The 19951-nt window shown below is 64.0% G+C and overlaps 1 protein-coding gene across 1 annotated transcript in view; it reads right to left on the reverse strand.

Moving 5' to 3' along the window:
- LOC125345239 (kinesin-like protein KIF1A) overlaps positions 1 to 16769 on the reverse strand; it is a gene marked incomplete at its 3' end in the record, with an annotated part of 39256 nt that extends 22487 nt beyond the window's left edge. The window contains 1 exon segment of the mRNA XM_048337454.1: positions 16674 to 16769.
- Between the last annotated feature and the right edge of the window lie 3182 nt (positions 16770 to 19951).

The following is a 19951-nucleotide window of genomic DNA, read 5'->3' on the forward strand; positions in this document are numbered from 1 at the left end:
TTCCTGGTGCTCATTTTCCCTTCCACTGTTACCAGTGCCGTGTATTTGCCTGGGTTTGAAATCGGAGTAATGTGGCCTGTGAAATGCATGGAGAAGGTCTCCTTCCTCTTCTGTTCGCGTTTGAAATGAGGGGACAGCAGAGGGGAGGCCCCACTTTGTTCACACGAGGCTGGGGCTCTAACACCTGAAGCTCGGCTCCACTTCCAGCTTTTGGGTGGCTACCTGAAGATGAGCGCCTCCATGGCTCTGAGGGGTGACGCTCAGATCGCAGCCTCCCAAGTAGCTAGGGTGACCGGCACGGGCCACCGGTGCCGGGTGCGGGTCTTCTGCAGAGCTCAGCAGGGAAGGCCTGGGGCCCGAGGCTCTCCTTTGATGGGAGAGTTGCTCTGCGCGCGTCAGTCTTGTTGCTCGTCACGGGTCCTGGTGTGGCCCCGGGGAGGTGCGTGACCGTGTGAGTTTGCGTCTTCCGGGTGAGGCCCGCCGTCCTGGGTGCGTCTGCGGTGGGGACTGACACCGCTCCCTCCCAGCTCCGGGCTCCTTTGGGGTGTCCCATTCTCCCCAGTCTGGCTTGGGGTTTGTGGACTGCATCTTTTGAGAACAGCGGTTTGGGAAGTCTGTTTCATTTTTTTCTGCTCCCCACTGGATTCCTTCGATGGATTTTGTGTTGTTTTTTCCTTGTTTCTCGAATTCCTCAAGATACAGCAACAGATCATTGACTGGAGGACTCTCTGCTCCTCTGACACCCATGCTGACTGTGGAACACCCCTCAGAGCCGGCACTGCACCCCTCAGAGCCGGCACTGCACCCCTCAGAGCCGCCACTGCACCGCTCAGAGCCGGCACTGCACCCCTCAGAGCCAACACTGCACCCCTCAGAGCCGCCACTGCACCCCTCAGAGCCGACACTGCACCCCTCAGAGCTGACACTGTACCCCTCAGTGCCTCCACCCCCCTCAGAGCCTCCACACCCCTCAGAGCCTCCAACCCCTCAGAGCCGACACTGCACCCTCAGAGCTGACACTGCACCCCTCAGAACCGACACTGCACCCCTCAGAGCCGACACTGCACCCTCAGAGCCGCCACTTCACCCCTCAGAGCTGACACTGTACCCCTCAGTGCCTCCACCCCCCTCAGAGCCTCCACACCCCTCAGAGCCTCCAACCCCTCAGAGCCGACACTGCACCCTCAGAGCTGACACTGCACCCATCAGAACCGACACTGCACCCCTCTGAGCCAGTACTGCACCCCTCAGAGCCGACACTGCACCCTCAGAGCCGACACTGCACCCCTCAGAGCCTCCAACCCCTCAGAGCCGGCACTGCACCCCTCAGAGCCGGCACTGCACCCCACAGAGCCTCCACAACCCTCAGAGCCGACACTGCACCCCTCAGAGCTGACACTGTACCCCTCAGAGCCTCCACCCCCCTCAGAGCCTCCAACCCCTCAGAGCCGACACTGTACCCTCAGAGCTGACACTGCACCCCTCAGATCCGACACTGCACCCCTCAGAGCCGCCACTGCACCCCTCAGAGCCGACACTGCACCCCTCAGAGCCGACACTGCACCCCTCAGAGCCGGCACTGCACCCCTCAGAGCCGGCACTGCACCCATCAGAGCCGCCACTGCACCCCTCAGAACTGACACTGCACCCCTCAGAACTGACACTGCACCCCTCAGATCCGACACTGCACCCCTCAGAGCCGGCACTGCACCCCTCAGAGCCGCCACTGCACCCCTCAGAGCCGACACTGCACCCCTCAGAGTCGACACTGCACCCCTCAGAGCCGACACTGCACCCCTCAGAGCCGACACTGCACCCCTCAGAGCCGACACTGCACCCCTCAGAGCCGACACTGCACCCCTCAGAGCCTCCACACCCCTCAGAGCCTCCAACCCCCTCAGAGCTGACACTGCACCCCTCAGAGCCGACACTGCACCCCTCAGAGCCTCCACACCCCTCAGAGCTGACACTGCACCCCTCAGAGCCGACACTGCACCCCTCAGCGCCTCCAACCCCTCAGAGCCTCCACACCCCTCAGAGCTGACACTGCACCCCTCAGAGCCGACACTGCACCCCTCAGAGCCTCCACACCCCTCAGAGCTGACACTGCACCCCTCAGAGCCTCCACACCCCTCAGAGCTGACACTGCACCCCTCAGAGCCGACACTGCACCCCTCAGAGCCTCCACACCCCTCAGAGCCGACACTGCACCCCTCAGGGCCGACACTGCACCCGTCAGATCCGACACTGCACCCCTCAGAGCCGGCACTGCACCCCTCAGAGCCGACACTGCACCCCTCAGGGCCGACACTGCACCCCTCAGAGCCTCCACACCCCTCAGAGCTGACACTGCACCCCTTAGAGCCTCCACACCCCTCAGAGCCGACACTGCACCCCTCAGAGCCGACACTGCACCCCTCAGAGCCTCCACACCCCTCAGAGCCTCCAACCCCCTCAGAGCTGACACTCCACCCCTCAGAGCCGACACTGCACCCCTCAGAGCCTCCACACCCCTCAGAGCTGACACTGCACCCCTCAGAGCCGACACTGCACCCCTCAGCGCCTCCAACCCCTCAGAGCCTCCACACCCCTCAGAGCTGACACTGCACCCCTCAGAGCCGACACTGCACCCCTCAGAGCCTCCACACCCCTCAGAGCTGACACTGCACCCCTCAGAGCCGACACTGCACCCCTCAGAGCCTCCACACCCCTCAGAGCTGACACTGCACCCCTCAGAGCCGACACTGCACCCCTCAGAGCCTCCACACCCCTCAGAGCCGACACTGCACCCCTCAGGGCCGACACTGCACCCCTCAGATCCGACACTGCACCCCTCAGAGCCGGCACTGCACCCCTCAGAGCCGACACTGCACCCCTCAGGGCCGACACTGCACCCCTCAGAGCCTCCACACCCCTCAGAGCTGACACTGCACCCCTCAGAGCCTCCACACCCCTCAGAGCTGACACTGCACCCCTCAGAGCCGACACTGCACCCCTCAGAGCCGACACTGCACCCCTCAGGGCCGACACTGCACCCCTCAGATCCGACACTGCACCCCTCAGAGCCGGCACTGCACCCCTCAGAGCCGACACTGCACCCCTCAGGGCCGACACTGCACCCCTCAGAGCCGGCAATGCACCCCTCAGAGCCGACACTGCACCCCTCAGAGCCGACACTGCACCCCTCAGAGCCTCCACACCCCTCAGAGCCGACACTGCACCCCTCAGGGCCGACACTGCACCCCTCAGAGCCGACACTGCACCCCTCAGAGCCGACACTGCACCCCTCAGGGCCGACACTGCACCCCTCAGATCCGACACTGCACCCCTCAGAGCCGGCACTGCACCCCTCAGAGCTGACACTGCACCCCTCAGAGCTGACACTGCACGCCTCAGAGCCGACACTGCACCCCACAGAGCTGACACTGCACGCCTCATAGCCAACACTGCACCCCTCAGAGCCTCCACACCCCTCAGAGCTGACACTGCACCCCTCAGAGCCTCCACACCCCTCAGAGCTGACACTGCACCCCTCAGAGCCGACACTGCACCCCTCAGAGCCGACACTGCACCCCTCAGCGCCTCTAACCCCTCAGAGCCTCCAACCCCCTCAGAGCCTCCTTCCTGAAAGGAAGGGAAGGAGATGGACGAGGAAAACACACTTTGTCTGGCAAGCGTCGGCGTGTGCATAGAGTACGCTCCTCATTAAAAATGAGTGTTTCTCGACACAGAGGAGAAGGACAAAGAGCGGCTCTCGCCGCTGTGACCACAGTAACCAAACCCCTGGGACGGAGGGCGAGCTAGCCGACACCAGAGTAAGGGACGTCCTCGGAGGGAAACACGCTTCCGGACTAGCGGGGAGGAAGGGGGTGTGGACGGCACCGAGCCGCGGGCACGGAGGCGGGGTGGGGGGGGCACGGGGGCGGGGGCACGGGGGCGGGCGGCAGGGCAGCGCTGGCCCTGGGCCTCAGAGGCCTGGCACCGGCTTTGTGGGGACAGAGGGGAGGGGAGGAGGGCTGCTCGTCTGTGGGGAGGCCTTTCAACGCGTCCTCGGAGACCCAGGGGGCTGGGCAGACCCATCGCCGTCAGCGGGACCCGGGGAAATTGGTCCGGGTGGCGTTAGGTCAGGGAGGAAAAAATAAATAAGGGTTTCTAAGAATTTGGGGCGGCAGGGCTGTCCTCGTGCTATCTCCACGTCACACTTAGAATCCCGGCCTGACTGGAGACCAGGGGAGGCTGGGGCCTCCCAGGCCCCCAGACACACCCGAGCTCACGATCCAACACCACCTCACAAATGGAGGCGCAGTTCACCCCTTGCAAGAGAAGGAGGAGGAAGGGAGGACCGGACAACAGCCTCCGGGGCTTCAGACACCGAAATGACCGGATTGGGACGGGAGAACCTGTGCCTCCACATGGCCTACAGATGGAGGCAGTGATGGAAAACAGCGGGGTAAACTGTGAAAAAGAGCCACAGAGGACTTCTGGAAACGAAAGTGCAATGATTTCTGCACTATTCGCCGTAGCCAAGGTCAGCCCAGATGCCCCTGTATACAAGACAAATGGATCGAGTGTGAGTGTGTGAGTGTGTGTGTGTGTGTGGTGTGTGTGGTGTGTGTGGTATCCTTTCCAGGGAATTCCATTTTGTTGGGGGAGGGGAGGTAAAGAGAAAGGCGGCAGACAAGTAGAGAGAGGAAGAGCAAACGAACACCACACAACATTCAGTGTACGTATACGAAAATGGAACGAGGCAACCAGACGACCCGATGGGGCGGACGGGGCTGGGAAGACGGAAGGGGCTGCGCTGATCCAGACGCCTTGCAGTCATCAGCTGCGTGTTGAGTTGAAAAGCCTTCGTGCACCTACTTACAGTCACAAATGTAACTATTTAAGATATAAGACTTAGTAGCCTTGTTAATCAGCAAATTAAGTGGAGCCGGAACACATAAATGAGCTGGAAAATATGTCAGAAGAAATTAGCTAACACGGCTCCAGAGACAAGGCTGAAACTGAGGTTCGGGGTTATCTGAGCGTTCTGTCAATTCATCATGTCAGGGACTCCAATACAGGGCTCACTCGTGGGCAGACCCAGCAGACCTCATTAATGGGAGCAGACGAGAATGAGCGGCATAATAACCATGCACTCTAAGTGGACGGTTACAATGTGGTAAATGTGGGCTCTTTTCTCCATTCCAGCCTGGTGGGAGGCTCCCAAGCCTGGGGGGGGGGGGGCGCGGGGTGGAAGGGGGACTCCAGGCAAGTCCCAGGGTCTAGCAGATCATGTGATTTGGAAACAAGTGTTTTTTTTTAAAAAAGGATCTGGGTGCGGGCGGCTCACGATCTGAGGATGGCAGTTCAAAGCCATCCTGGGCAGGGAAGTCCGAGACTCTGATCTCCAATCAACCACCCGAAAACTGGAAGCGGCGCTGTGGCTCTAGCGGCGGTGCAGTCCTAGCCTTGAGCAAAAGCGCTCAAGGACCGCGCCCAGGCCCTGAGTTCAAAACTCATGATTCCACCCCACCCCCCCCCGCAAAAAAAAATCACTACAACATGACTTGTTTGTTTAGGCATTCTAAAATATGCTTTTAAACAGCTAGTACGGCCAAGGAGAAATCTGGTGGGTATACAGAACACAGGGTAAGCCGTCGTGGAAACGCTGCTGGGGGGGGGGCCCTGGAGCGTCCCCCCACCTTGGGCCAGGACGGGCCACAGGCGCCACCCGTGGGCAGGTCCACGGCAAGGCACAGGAAGCGTGTGGCAGTGCCCGGCTGCCGACCCCGGCCCGCAGGCCCAAGGTCCCCAGCAGCGCAGCGACGAGCCCAACCCACAGACCTGGGGCCCAGGGAGGCGGGGCTGGGGGCTGGAGAGCTGGAAGCCGAGTCGGAGTTCTGGGAAGGAAGGGGCTTCTCAGAACTCCAGAGTCCTTGCTCACGTGATCCAGACACAAACCACGCAGGTGTGGAGGGGCGCGCGGTAACCACGCTCACACCAGCCAGGGATGTGGGGTCCCACCGGCAGGAGGAAGAGCCCTGGCCTCCCGCTCTCCATCTTCAGCGCAGACCCCAGGGCAGCCATGTCCAGCCCCACTCTGGAAAGCCAGGACGGGCTCTGTGAGCCGCGGGGCCTCCCGTAAGCCGACTGCCCGCAGAGCAGCGCCGGACACCGGCTAACGAGGACACCCTACCACACACAACCAGGCCCGCATCCAGCCAGAATCGACCAGACACGCCCCGGGGCAGGAACACGCGACCCACAGCCAGGGCGAGAAGTCACCCACAGAAACGTGGCTGCTTCTATCACGTTAGCGGAAACGAATTCATAAGGATGCGCCTACACGCCGGGCACGGCCAGCTGAGGCAGGGCATCCTTGAGCCCCGAAGTTCACGTACTAGCTGGGGCAACATATGGAGATGCTATTTCAAAAATAACAAGTGAATCTGATCGTATAAAAAAACAAAAATTTATGTATAAAACAGGCAGCAGACTTTAACGCTTTGTGTGTGCACGTAGCTGAGGGTTGCAGGTGCGACACTGGTGCTTCACCACGGAGCCCCCCCAAAACTCTCTACAGGTGAGTCCTACTGTTCGGTGTCTATTCTGCAAAATGAAGGAAAGCGGGGGGAGGGGTGGGGAGGGGGGAGGATGTTGAAAGGGGCGGAGCTGCTCAAGATGCACTGTATTCATAAACTGCTTTGTTAAATGGCAGCATCCTTACACAGCGACTTAGAGATAATAAATTAAATTCAAATAAAATAATATGCCAGACATGGTGGAGCATACTTGTAATCCCAGCCACTCGGGAGGCTGGGCAAGAAGATGTTGAGCTTGAGGTCAGCCTAGGGAAAATTAGTGAGACCCTACCCCAAAGACAAAATAAAATATTAAGGACTGGGACATAGCTTAAGCGGCAGAGCGCTTTCCTAGCAACCGCGAGCGCGACGCCCTGGGTTCAGTGTCCGGTACAGTTGTCATCGTCATCGTCATCATCACCATCACCATCCGATCATATACAAATGCTTTCAGACGATGGGAAAAGGAACGATGCAGAGGGAAAGAATGGACTCCCAGCCCATTCCCTGAGACAAACGTCACACAGGGAAGAATTTACAAGTGAGGTGGACGGATTTCACTGAGGAACTTAGACGCAAAGTCCCTCCCAGAGTACAAGTGCAGTTTACCCCCAGTGCTCTGTTCCCGTAACTCAACATACCCCTGGTTACACAGACCAAGTACCAGGTCCTCCAGGGGCTGTAAAACATTCATCCACAGCAAACGCTCACCAATATCACAATAAAATTAGTTTATTTTTTGTCGGTCTTGGGGCTTGAACTCTGGGCCTGGGCACGGTTCCTGAGCTCTTCAACTCAAGGCTAGTGCTCTACCACTTTGAGCCACAGCGCCAATTCTGGTTTTCTGGTAGTTAGAGATAAGAGTCTCATAGTTTCCTGCCTGGGCTCGTTTTGAACCACAGTCCTCAGATCTCAGCCACCTGAGTAGCTAGGATTAGAGATGGGAGCCACTGGCACCGGGCAAAACTATTTTTTGAAACAAGATCTCACTAGCGGGGCTGGGAATGTGGCTTGGTGGTACAGTGCTTGCCTAGCATGCATGAAGCCCTGGGTTCCATTCCTCAGTACTATATAAACAGAAAAAGCCAGAAGTGGTAGAGTGCTAGCCTTGAGCAAAAAGAAGCTCAGGGACAGTGCACCCAGGACCCACTGGGGACTGAGTTCAAGCCCCAGGACTGGCAATAAATAAATAAATAAATAAAAAGACCTCACTAGCTCCATCTGACTTTGAACTTATTATGTAGCCAAGGCTGGCCGCAAACCTCACACAGTGCTCCTGCCCCAGTCTCGCAGTGCTGCGATTGTGTCAGCCACCACTCCCGGCTATGTACCACAATCCCATCCCAACATTACACTCAATGGCAATGCAGAAGGAGACATCCTATACGGAAATTCGGGGAGAAGCAGGTGCCAGCTATCATTGCCTCTATCCAGCACGGTCGCTGAGGTCCTGACCGATAAGACAAGAAAAAGTGAAAGAAAAAAACCACACCATTATTTATAGACTAGAACGGATTTGCAGGCTTTTTGCTCGTCTACACAGAAATCAAGGTTCCTCCTCCAATTATTCAAGTCACAGGACTCTTTTCAACAGGATGCGGTTGAAAATCAAATGTGTTTCTCTACGCCATTCACAAAGAGCAATCATTCAGCACAGTAACTACATAAAGTGCCTTGGAAAAGATGGGTGTGGTGGAGTATGTCTGTAATCCCAGCCACTGGGGGCGGGGGTGGGGGGTGGGGGAGAAGCAGAGGACAGTTAGGCACGGGGCCAGCTCAAAAACAAGAGTCCGAAGGGCAGCGAGTGCGAGGTGCCCGGGGTCCGTTCCCCGAGTCACAAGAGAGACACACACAACCTTGTTCTTCCTATTTTTTTTTTGTTTTGGTCGGTTGTGGGGCTTGAACTCGGGGCCTGCGAGCTGTCCCAGGCTCTTCAGCTGAAGGCCAGTGCTCTACCACTTGAGCCACAGCGCCACAAGACACACAATTCTTATGATGAGTATTTTTTTTAATTACAGAAAATCTAAATAAATGAAGAATGACCTTCTGTGGGGGGAAAACTCCTAATACCTTAAAAATGTTCCTTTGCACCCAAATAAATACAAACGGTCGCTGTAATTTCAAATGGACGGCTCAAGCTGAGGCTTCTACAGCACGTCAGGAGATCTGCGCGGAGAGCGGGGTGCAGAGCTCCAGGAGTGGGTCTCGGGAAACACGGGGCGAAGGAGCAAAGGGGGGCTGGGCTCCGCGTCCACCCCAGCACACCCGGTGACGGCCTGGCTTCCGACTGGGACGCCCCTGAAGAGTTGCCTGGTAACCCCCACCCAGGGGTGCCAAGCTGAGTACTGCACACCCACAATGAGACCCACTGGGACAGCACTGGGGACACTGCAGGACAGTGACAGCCACCCGCGGCCACTGGGGACACTGCAGGGGGAATGACAGCACCCGGTGCCCACTGGGGACACTGCAGGACAGTGACAGCACCGGGACCCACTGGGGACACTGCAGGACAGTAACAGTACCTGGGACCCACTGGGAACACTGCAGGACAGTGACAGCACCCGGTGCCCACTGGGGACACTGCAGGACAGTGACACCATCCGGGACCCACTGGGAACACTGCAGGACAGTAACAGTACCTGGGACCCACTGGGAACACTGCAGGACAGTGACAGCACCCGGGACCCACTGGGGACACTGCAGGGGGAATGACAGCACCCGGGACCCACTGGAGACAGTGCAGGGGGAATGACAGCAACCTGGTGCCCACAAGGGACCGTGCAGGACAGTGACAGCACACGGGACCCACTGGGGACAGTGCAGAACAGTCACAGCACCCAGAAGCCACTGGGGACACTGCAGGACAGTGACAGCATCCGGGACCCACTGGGGACAGTGCAGGGGGAATGACAGCAACCCGGGACCCACTGGGGACACTGCAGGACAGTGACAGCATCCGGGACCCACTGGGGACACTGCAGGGGGAATGACAGCAACTCGAGACCCACTGGGGACACTGCAGGACAGTGACAGCAACCCGCGGCCACTGGGGACACTGCAGGGGGAATGACAGCACCCGGTGCCCACTGGGGACACTGCAGGACAGTGACAGCACCCAGGACCCACTGGGGAAACTGCAGGACAGTGACAGCACCGGGACCCACTGGGAACACTGCAGGACAGTGACACCATCCGGGACCCACTGGGAACACTGCAGGACAGTGACAGCACCGGGACCCACTGGGGACACTGCAGGACAGTGACAGCACCGGGACCCACTGGGAACACTGCAGGACAGTGACACCATCCGGGACCCACTGGGGACACTGCAGGACAGTGACAGCACCCGGGACCCACTGGGGACACTGCAGGACAGTGACAGCACCGGGACCCACTGGGGACAGTGCAGGACAGTGACACCATCCGGGACCCACTGGGAACACTGCAGGACAGTAACAGTACCTGGGACCCACTGGGAACACTGCAGGACAGTGACAGCACCCGGGACCCACTGGGGACACTGCAGGACAGTGACAGCACCCGGGACCCACTGGGGACACTGCAGGACAGTGACAGCACCCGGGACCCACTGGGGACACTGCAGGACAGTGAAAGCATCCGGGACCCACTGGGGACAGTGCAGGACAGTGACAGCACCCGGGACCCACTGGGGACACTGCAGGACAGTGACACCATCCGGGACCCACTGGGGACACTGCAGGGGGAATGACAGCACCCGGGACCCACTGGGAACACTGCAGGACAGTGACACCATCCGGGACCCACTGGGGACACTGCAGGACAGTGACAGCACCGGGGACCCACTGGGGACACTGCAGGACAGTGACAGCACCCGGGACCCACTGGGGACACTGCAGGGGAATGACAGCACCTGGGACCCACTGGGGACAGTGCAGGACAGTGACAGCAACCCAGGACCCACTGGGGACACTGCAGGACAGTGACAGCACCTGTTGCCTACTGGGGACACTGCAGGACAGTGACAGCACCCGGGACCCACTGGGGACACTGCAGGGGAATGACAGCACCTGGGACCCACTGGGGACAGTGCAGGACAGTGACAGCAACCCAGGACCCACTGGGGACACTGCAGGACAGTGACAGCACCTGTTGCCTACTGGGGACACTGCAGGACAGTGACAGCACCCGGGACCCACTGGGGACACTGCAGGGGAATGACAGCACCTGGGACCCACTGGGGACAGTGCAGGACAGTGACAGCAACCCAGGACCCACTGGGGACACTGCAGGACAGTGACAGCACCCGGGACCCACTGGGGACACTGCAGGGGAATGACAGCACCTGGGACCCACTGGGGACAGTGCAGGACAGTGACAGCAACCCAGGACCCACTGGGGACACTGCAGGACAGTGACAGCACCCGGGACCCACTGGGGACACTGCAGGACAGTGACAGCACCCGGGACCCACTGGGGACACTGCAGGACAGTGAAAGCATCCGGGACCCACTGGGGACACTGCAGGACAGTGACACCATCCGGGACCCACTGGGGACACTGCAGGGGGAATGACAGCACCCGGGACCCACTGAGGACACTGCAGGACAGTGACAGCTCCCGGTGCCCACTGGGGACACTGCAGGACAGTGACAGCCCCGGCCAGGACGGTTAGTGTGGGAAGTTCAGGGGCGCCCAGCGGGCTGTGGCCCAGGATGCCTGCTCGCCCACGTGTCACACAGCGTTAGACCCTTCCGTGTGCAGCCAACCCCATGCAGACTGAAGCGCTAAGCACAAATGAAGTCACGTGAAAGGGCGTCCTCTCCCAGCTGCCAGTGGGGACGGCTGTGTGGCGCAGGAGGTCTAGAATCCGCACATCAAGCCGGCCAGGTGCAGCGGCTCACTCCTGTAATCCTAGCTATTCAGGAGGCTAATACCTGCGGATCCTGGTTCAAAGCCAGCCCCGCCGGGCAAGTCCGTGAGACTCTTAGCTCCCATTAACCACCCAAAGAGCAGGAGCAGAGCTGTGGCGTGAGGGGTGGAGCACTGGCCTTGAGAGAAAAGCGAAGGGCGCTGCCCCTGCAGACAGCAGCTAGGACCTGCCGTCGGGCTCGGGTGCACAGGAGCGGACAAAGATCACAATGGAGAAGATGCCAAAGAACCTTGGGCCAGGAGAGTCACACGCGCGGATTTACAGGAGACGCCGCGCCAGCAGCGCGGCCCGGGCCTCGGTCACGGGGCGACACTCCGCGCGCCCTTCCGGGGTGGCTGGGCCCACCGGACAGCTCTTCCTCTCCGCTCTTGGGGCAGTCTGTCTGTGCCGCCGCGTTGCCCGGACTGATCTCAGCCCGCCGGCTCCGCTGCCCCCAGCCTCAGCCCTAGGAGCGCCTGGGACTTCACCCCTGGCAGGAAGTCCTACGCGCGTCGCTTGCCTTGGAGAAGTGAGCCAATGGGTGCGACTACTTGGGAAATGTCGTGGCAGGATCTGAAGAGCACGGCCCATGCGGCCAGCTAGAGCTTGCGCCTGCCAGCCAAGGGGAAGATGTACCAAAGGCCGTGCTACTTCACGCCGCACCGAGAACGGGGCGGGCGTGCACCCGCACCCCGCCCTGGGCATCGGGGGAACGGGCAGTGGTCTGCCCTTGCCCTGTGCGTCCTGCGGAGCCTCACAGACAGCAAGCGGCACGGCAGACTTGCCCACGGACGGCCCCGAACGGCCAGGCCCTGCACAGAGCCGGGGAAGCCGGGGCCGTCTGGGCACCAGGCTGGGGTCGATGGGCCGTGAGGTCCGCGTTCTAGCACGGACGGGCCTGGAGTCTGGCGGGAGAATGGTGAACGCCCTGTTGCGGCAGGGGGGGTGGGAGTGGGCTGGAAATGCTTAATTTCCAGAGCAATGGTGGGTGCCTGGCTGACTGTAGGTCTTGTCACACACAGGTCAGGATTTTCAGATGACTCTGCCACCGCCACCCGTGGCTACCAGGCCCCTCCCTAACGGCTGCTGCAAGCCTCCAGGACACCGGTACCCACCCCCCTCCGGTATCACTCCATGGTCCCCTCACATGCGCCCCAGATGCCAGTGAGGAACGGTGGCACCCCAGCGTCCAGGCTGAAGCTTCTGAGAAGCCGGGTGACTGAGAAGACATGATTTGGGGTTCCAGCTCCACTTTCTGACTCCAAAGACAGTGCTCTTTTCTTAGGAGCAGGGTAGGACTTAGTGAGGGCAGGCTTCGGGGGGATCCCAGAGCTGGGGCTGGGCAGCACCCCCGTCCCCTCTGCTGGGGTTGCTGGTCCCCGAGGCTGGCCGGCAGCACCCAGTCCCCTCCGGGTCTCGTGTGGATTTCAAGGTTTGGTCCTCGCAGTAAGGAGAACCTTGGGCCGCCCTTGCCAGTCTCCTTCTTCTTGAGCTAGATCCTGGGCTGCCCCAGCAGCTGGCTGGCGCCCTGGGTGCCTGAGAGGGGTCCTGGGGTCCTGACTCTGTCTCCCTCAGGTGCCCTCTCGGTTACCACCAGTTCAAGACAGGACGGAGCTAGCCCAGTGGGGACCATATCCTGAGGCCAGTGGCTCTGGGCAGGGGGTTCTCAGCGGCTCTGTGTGTGTCATCTGGCCCTCCCATCCTCCCACCTACTTCTGGGGCCAGGGCCGCCCGCGGCTCCAGGTCCCTGGCACCGGGCAGGGCTACAGAAACCGCAGCAGAGCAGGCCCAGGGGTGAGAAGGGAGGCCCAGGCGGGAGTCCAGGCTTGCACCTGCAGATCCCAGTCCTGAACCTGAGCAGGGGTCACACGCGGCAAGCCGCAAGGCCATCGGGAGAGCTCAGCACGCCCACCTGCAGGGCCTGGCACTGGTTAACTCCTGGGTGAGAAGCTTCTGGAGACCGCAGAAAGGGCTGGGGTGGGTGGGAGGGTGAACCCGGGGGGCCCTCCTGCCGAGTCTCATCCAGCGTGGCCGCCCTGTCATTGAGACGCGTGGGGTGAGGCGCCAGTCAGGCCACAGGCCGGGACCCTGGCTGAGCTCACCAGGAAGCAGCAGGCTGGGAGCCCCTGCCCCGCCCCCACTGGTGTCATAGCCCCAGATGCAGGCCCTGGGATCCCAGCAGCGAGAGGGCCCAGGGCCGATGCCACCCCCACCAAGAGCAGATGTGGAAGGGCAGGCCGGGCCCTACCGGGCCCTGTGTCTGGGCTCCTGGGCACTGGGGAAAGGCTTGGGGCGGGATGCATCCCTGCTCCTCTGCCCCATCGGGGTCCTCCTGGGCATGGATGGTGCTCAGGGCAGTGGGAGGGCCCAGCCCCCCACGCTGGGGCCATCGGCTGGGGGAGGGGAGCCCTGGCCTCCAGGCCTGAGAATGCTCACTGTGCAGCCCCGGCACCCTGGGAAGCATCCAGAACGCTGTATGAGGCAACCCTGCATTCATCCCGCCAGCACGGAGGCTGAGCTGGCCAGGCCCCCGGCTCGCACCACTCAGACTCCGCCCAGCTCTAAGGGACCCACTGGGCAGCTCGGCCGGCCAGCCGGGCCTGGACAACCCTTCGTAGTGGGGTGTGGCTCTCGATGCGGGCAGCCCCGCCCCCCCACCTGCCTGGCCTGGCAGGAACGGGGACCGCAGCGGGCCGGTGGCGCGCCCTACCTTTGCAGGGCCTCCCTGGGAATGCCCTGCTGTGTTCCCAGAGGACACCGGGTCCCAAGAAGGGAGAGCAGGAAAATGCAGAAGTGAAGGGGCCGGGATTGAGGACGCTCCGCCCCAGGGCCAGGGCTGGGATCCCCCCCCCCCACCTCCCGGGGCTCGGTCTGGGATGGTGGGTCCCACCCGCCGCACTCTGGGGTGGGGCAGCACCCCTAGGGGAGGGGGATCAACCCGACAGCCTGCAGGCCCCGTCAGAGGACCCTGCCTGTCCGTCTGTCCTGAGGCCCCCCACCCCTGGAGGGCACCCAGCCCTTCTCCAGGGGGATCCACCGGGGGGCCGCGCCTCCTGTCCCGCGGGGACGTCCGCAGGCTCACGCGGGGAGGAGGGCGACCTTCCTGCGCACCCCGAGCTGGAGTCCCACCACCCCGACACTGGAACCCTGAAAGATGGGGTGTGAACAAAGCACGCGCAGCCCTGGGCCTGGCCCGGCCCCGGCGCCCTGCACCCTGCCGGGCGGCACTGCACCCCGATGCCAGCTCCGGCCCCCCCTCACCCCGACCCCGCAGGCTCGCTAAGGGGGGGGGTGGCCGGCCACACCTGCAAGATGGCCGCCGCAGGTGGAGCCCCAGCCCCCCCCCACCCCACGGCTCCCTTCACACCATGGCGGCTCGGCCTCGGCGGCTGCGCAGGTGGCCGGGCAGCCGCTCCGCGTGACGTGACGCGGGCTCCGCGGGCTCCGCGGGCCGGGCCGGTGCGGCGGGGCCTCCGCATCCTCCCCGCCCCCCGCAGCCCAGCCGCGTGACCCGACCCGCCCGCCCGCCCGCTAATCCGGCACTGCTGCGGGCACCGGGCGCGGGGGGGGGGGGGGGGGGAGGGGGATGGAGGGCCGCGGGGGGGATGGAGGGCCGCGGGGGGGGGGATGGAGGGCCGCGGGGGGATGGAGGGCCCGGGGGGGATGGAGGGCCTGGGGGGGATGGAGGGCCCGGGGGGGATGGAGGGCCGCGGGGGGGGGATGGAGGGCCGCGGGGGGGGGATGGAGGGCCGCGGGGGGGGGATGGAGGGCCGCGGGGGGGATGGAGGGCCGGGGGGGGGGGATGGAGGGCCGCGGGGGGGATGGAGGGCCGCGGGGGGGGGATGGAGGGCCGCGGGGGGGGGGATGGAGGGCCGCGGGGGGGATGGAGGGCCGCGGGGGGGGATGGAGGGCCGGGGGGGGGGGATGGAGGGCCGCGGGGGGGGATGGAGGGCCGCGGGGGGGATGGAGGGCCGCGGGGGGGGATGGAGGGCCGCGGGGGGGGGGATGGAGGGCCGCGGGGGGGGATGGAGGGCCGCGGGGGGGGATGGAGGGCCGGGGGGGGATGGAGGGCCGCGGGGGGTCCCCAGCTCGGGGAGGAGCCCCCGCCCCCGGGGACGAGTGCGCGCACCGCGCCGGGTCCGCGTCGGGAGGCGTCGCGCCCGCGCCCGGCGGGCCCCATGACTTGGCATTCCTTCCCCGCACCCCCCCCCCCCCCGCATCCCTTCCCCGCTCCCTCCCTTCCCCGCTCCCTCCCCGGGCCCGCGGTCCCCCACCCCGCCCCCGCGCCCCGCCCCACTGACCCCCTTCCCCACCGGCCGGGCGGGCGGGCGGTGCCCCGCGGGGGGGGGGGGGGAGGGCGAGGGTCGGCGCGGCCCGTGCGGCCTCGCGGGGAAGCCGATCCCCCCCCGCGCCCGCCCCACGGCCCGCCGTCCCCCCCGCCGCCCGCCCACGGCCCGCCGATCCCCCCCCGCCGCCCACGGCCCGCCGTCCCCCCCGCCGCCCGCCCACGGCCCGCCGATCCCCCCCCGCCCGCCCACGGCCCGCCGTCCCCCCCCCCCCCCGCCGCCGCACCTGTTACTGGGGCGCGGGCCGCGCCGACGCCGCACCCGAGGGCGGCCCCGCCCAGGCGGCCGTGCCTTCTGGAAAGGAGCCGGGGTCCCAGGGCAGGGCAGGGCCGGGCGGGGGCGACGGGGCACCGGGGCCGGACCCCCGCCCGCCCGCCCTGCGGCCCGCCCCGGCGTCCGCCCCGCGCCCCGCGCCCCGCGCCCCGCGCGCCTCCCCGGGCCTGGCCGCGCTCCCGCCGCCCCCGGCGCCCAGCCCCACCCTCCTCCCCTCGCCCGCAGAGAGACGGGCGCCGAGCCCCCCGCCCCCCGCCCCCCGCCCCCCGCCCCCCGCCCGGGCCGAGGTCGCGCCGGTCCCGGGGCCCCGCGGCGGGCGGACGGGCGGACGGTCGCCCCCAGGCGCCCATTGTTCTCCGCGGGGACCGAGGCGGGACGGAGCGGGCCGCGGCTCCGGGCGAGGCCGCCCAGCCTCGGACTCGGCCGGGCTCGGATGCGGGGTGCGGGGATGCGGGGATGCGGGGCGCGGGGCGCGGGGCGCGGGGATGCGGGGGCGCGGGGCGTGGGGCGCGGGGGATGCGGGGCGCGGGGCGCGGGGCGCGGGGATGCGGGGCGCGGGGCGCGGGGCGCGGGCGCGGGGCGGCGCAGCCTTACCTCTCCGGCGTCACTCACGACGGCCCGGCCTGGGCCCCGGCCGCGGTGCGGTCCCCGAGCCCCGAGCCCGAGCCCGAGCCGCGCCGCTCGCCCGCTGCACCGGGCGCTGTGACGGCGGCGCCGCGTGACGGCTGCGCCCGGCCCCCGCCCCGACCCCCGCCCGCCCGCCCGCCCGCCCGCCCGCCGCTGGTTGGCTGCGCGCGGCGCCCGAGTCGCCGCGTCAGCGGGTGCGTCGCGCGGGGAGGGGGACGGGGGGGGGGGAGGGCGTGACGTCATCGGCCGGAGGGGGGGCGGGCGCCGTCCCCGCGCGAGCGCGCGCGCCGCCTCCGTCCCCGCGTCCCCCGGGAGCCCCCCGCCCGCCCGGCCTCCCGCAGACCCCGGCCCGCGCGCGCCCCCCCGCCGCGCCCCTCGGCCAGACGCGGGGGCGGGGGCCGGAGTCCGCGCCCCTCGGCCAGAGGAAGGCGGCGCCCCCTCCCCGCGCGGCGCCCCCCTCCCCGCCCAGCCTCCTCCCTTCTCGCGGACAGCCGCCCCCCCCCCCCGCCCGCTCAGGTGGGGCCCCAGCCCGCCCGCCCTCTCCACACCGCAGCCCCCGCCGCCCCGCGTCCACGAAGGCCGCCCGGCCTTCCACCGCACCGCTCCCGGGCAGCCCTGCCGCCCGCCCGCGGGTGCTCCCATCCCGGCGATGCCAAGGGCACCTCCGCCCCCGGGCACCGCCGCCCCCGGACCCCCGGGCACCGCCGCCCTCAGACCCCCGGGCACCTCCACCCCACACCCCCGGGCACCGCCGCCCCCCGGACCCCCGGGCACCGCCGCCCTCAGACCCCCGGGCACCTCCACCCCACACCCCGGGCACATCCACCCCAGAGGCCCGGGCACCTCCACCCCACACCCCCGGGCACCGCCGCCCCCAGAGGCCCGGGCACCTCCGCCCCCAGAGGCCCGGGCACCTCACCCCCGGACCCCCGGGCACCTCCACCCCCAGAGGCCCGGGCACCTCCACCCCACATCCCCGGGCACCGCCGCCCCCAGAGGCCCGGGCACCTCCACCCCCAGACCCCCGGGCACCTCCACCCCACACCCCCGGGCACCGCCGCCCCCAGACCCCCGGGCACCTCCACCCCACACCCCCGGGCACCTCCGCCCCAGAGGCCCAGGCACCTCCACCCCACACCCCCGGGCACCGCCGCCCCCAGACCCCCGGGCACCTCCACCCCACACCCCCGGGCACCTCCGCCCCCAGAGGCCCGGGCACCTCCACCCACACCCCCGGGCACCTCCACCCCAGAGGCCCGGGCACCTCCGCCCCCAGAGGCCCGGGCACCTCCACCCCCAGACCCCCGGGCACCTCCACCCCCAGAGGCCCGGGCACCGCCGCCCCAGACCCCCGGGCACCTCCACCCCTAGACCCAAGCGCACTGCCGCCCCCAGAGGCCCAGGCACCTCCACCCCCTCCGGCGTCTTGGAGGAGGCCTCTGGCCAGGTCACCCTCCAGGACGTCGGGGCGCTGCGAGGGGGGTGGGGTGACGTCATCTCCCCCTGGCACTAGTCCCTCTCCCCAGAGACCCCTTCCCTCCCCAACCCCCCTCGCGTCATCCTCAGCACCCAGTCAGACCCAAGTCGGAGGCAGCTGGAGGGAGACCCGCGGTTCCCCGAGGGGGCGGGCCGGGCCCGGTCTCCATCACGTCCATTGCCTTTGGACTCTCAGTTTGGTCAACTTCTCTGCATCTTGAGCCAATGGCGCGATTTCTAGGAATCAATCTGATAGGACTTTTTTTTCTAGGAATTGATCCATTCCGTTTAAATTTTTAATCACCGGCGTTCTTATGCCTGTACATGTTGTATCTGTATTTCTTTTTATCCTCGACGTCTATTTGAATTTTATGAATATATCTTTAAAACAGTTTAAGGCTCATATTTTAGTTTTGCTCATCTCTCATTTATGTCTTTCTTGTCTATTGTTCCTGCTCCACTTTTGGATTTAATCTGTGACCTTTCTGTTTTATTATCTTTAAGTAGTTGTACAAAGGAGTGCCACTTAACAAAGCAGTTTATGAACACAATACATCCTGATCAATGCCACCCCTTAAACTTCTCGATATTCCCATAGATCTATTTTAAGCTACCAGATTCTTTCTACATACAGCTCTACCTTAGCTGCACCTTACAATTTTGGCCTAAGAATTTGTCCATTATTCCCAGGCTTCTTGTGCTACTCAGGAGGCTGAGATCTGAGGATCCTGGTTCAAAGCCAGCCAGGGCAGGAATGCTCATGAGAATCTTACCTCTGGTTAATCACAGAAAAAGCCAGAAGTGGCACTGTGGCTCAAATGGCAGAGCGCTAGCCTTGAACAAAGGGAGCTCAGGGACAGCACCCAGGCCCAAGGTTCAAGCCCCAGACCAGCAAAAAAAAAAAAAAAAGGAGAAAAATATGTCCATTATTATTCACATGTAAATCATATTTAGTATCCCTGACAATCATCTTTTTGTTTTTGTCAGTCATGGGGCCTGAACTCACAGCACAGATGCTGTCCTGAGCTTTTTCACTCAAGGCTGGCACTCTACCACTTTGAGCCACAGCACCACTTCCAGTTTTCCAGTGGTTAACTGGAGATAAGAGTCTCACGGACTTTCCTGCCCGGGCTGGTTTTGAACTGTGATCCACAGAGCTCAGCCTCAAGCTACAGTGGCAAGCCACCAGTGCCCAGCTTGACAACCATGTTTAATAATAATGCTCTTTACTTTCCAGTAGGGTTTGCTTTTCAAAAAGAGCCTTGTGTTTCCAGTTTCATTGCGTTATGGTTAGAACGGGACGCTCAGCGGGGATCCTGGCGGAGGCAGGTGACACGCAGCGTTTTTAGAAGATCCCAAGGGCGGGGCGGTTCTTCAGCCGCCCGCCCACAGGCGGAGCTGTGGCCTCTAGGCAGAATGCACCCGTCACTCGGGTGGGAGACTGCAGCCAGCTGAGCCCCCGGGACACTACAGCACTGTCTAAAACTACAGTCCTGAGCTACTGTATAAATACCCTGCTCTTTCCCTTGGGAAAGATGAGGGGCCACGTGGAAGGAGTGGCACTGATGGAGATGCATTGTGCTTATGAACTGATTTCTTGGATTTAAATCCTTTGTACAACTGCTTGCAGATAATTCGAAAGCATCTAGAAAAGTGGACCACCCGCACTTTCTATACTTTTCTTTTTTGTGGCACTGGGGCTTGAGCTCAAAGCTTTGTACTTGCTAAGCAGGTGCTTTACACTTAAACCATGCCCCACCCTTTTTTTT

This window comes from Perognathus longimembris, unplaced genomic scaffold (genome assembly GCF_023159225.1).
Source record: "Perognathus longimembris pacificus isolate PPM17 unplaced genomic scaffold, ASM2315922v1 HiC_scaffold_5435, whole genome shotgun sequence".
Taxonomy (NCBI): Eukaryota; Metazoa; Chordata; class Mammalia; order Rodentia; family Heteromyidae; genus Perognathus; species Perognathus longimembris.